Source organism: Adiantum capillus-veneris, unplaced genomic scaffold (genome assembly GCF_014529385.1).
Source record: "Adiantum capillus-veneris isolate H3 unplaced genomic scaffold, ASM1452938v2 Hic_scaffold_326, whole genome shotgun sequence".
Taxonomy (NCBI): Eukaryota; Viridiplantae; Streptophyta; class Polypodiopsida; order Polypodiales; family Pteridaceae; genus Adiantum; species Adiantum capillus-veneris.
Genome location: NW_028221437.1, coordinates 55,440 through 56,996, shown reverse-complemented (window position 1 = coordinate 56,996; position 1,557 = coordinate 55,440).

Sequence of the window (1,557 nt, the reverse complement as noted above, 5' to 3'; positions counted from 1 at the left end):
AAATTGTACGTGGATTACCAAAGTTTGGCAGATTGAATTTTGATCATGTTTGTGAAGCCTGTCAATTTGGAAAGCAATCTCGTTTACCATTCCAAAGAGGGGGAGAATTAGCCAAAGTCCTTTGGAAATTGTTCATTCAGATATTTGGGGACCTTGTGATCATGCTACACCAAATGGTTGTCGATATTTTATCACATTCACAGATGATTACAGCAGAATGACATGGGTTTACTTTCTAAAGGCAAAGTCAGAGAGACATTTGAGGTATTTTTGAGTTTCAAAGTTATGGTTGAGAAAGAGAATGGTTGTCAAATTAAATGCCTACGTACAGATGGAGGGGGAGAGTACATGTCACACAGTTTTGATGATTACTTACGTGAACAAGGCATAAGAAGACAGATTACTTACAGATACACACCACAAAAAAATGGAGTTGCTGAGAGAAAGAATAGAGTCATAGCAGAGATTGCAAGAGCCATGATGAATGAGATTAATATGCCATTAACATATTGGGATGAAGCAGTTCATACAGCAGTACACATTATGAATCGAACACCAACAGCTGCCATTCATGAAATTTCACCTTATGAGAGACTTTATGGGATCAAGCCAACAGTTTCCTACATGAAAGTTTTTGGATGTGTTTGCTATGTTCATGTGCCAAATGAAGCAAGAAAGAAGACGGAGCCAAAGGCAGTGAAGTGTATATTCTTGGGCTATCCAGTTGAAAAGAAAGGTTACAAGTGCTATGATCCTACGACAAGACAAGTTTATGTCAGTAGAGATGTCAGATTTTGTGAGCATGAACCATGGTATAAACCAAAGCCAGTGATGATAGAAGATCAGTATGAAGAGCAAGAGAATGTGCGTCATGTTGTTGATAAGCCAGGACCATCAACAAGAACTATTTCAGCACCACATATGGCAGAGGAGAGTACAGGAAGTGTCAACCCATGGAGCGGTCGTTCGCGAGATAAGAAGCAAGACGAGAAAGGCAAGAAGAAAGTGGTTGAAGAGAGTTCTGGAGATGAAATCCTCGATGAAGAGCATGGTTTACCACATTTGAGGACACCTGGCAGTAAGCATATTGAGAAATATGTTCCCCCATATGCAAGAGTTGAAGAGAAGAGTGCACCACAGTTGAGAAGATCAGAGAGGGTGCGTTATCCAGTTGATAGATTGACATACAACGGTTACATGCGTACACATTATGCATACATGGTTTCACGTGTGCAACATAAAGAGCCTACATGTTTTCAAGAGGCAATTGGAAAATCAGAATGGGAGTCAGCTATGGATGATGAGATGGATGCTCTTGTGAAGAATGACACTTGGGATTTGGTTCGCTTGCCAAGTGGAAAGAAAGAAATTGGTTCAAAATGGGTATACAAAGTCAAGTGCAAGTTAGATGGTAGTGTGGAAAGATACAAAGCAAGGCTTGTTGCTAAAGGTTATGCACAAACAAAAGGTCTTGATTATGATGAGACATTTAGTCCAGTTGCAAAGATGACAACAGTCAGATTGGTGATAGCAATGGCAAGTATGTTCGGTTGGAAG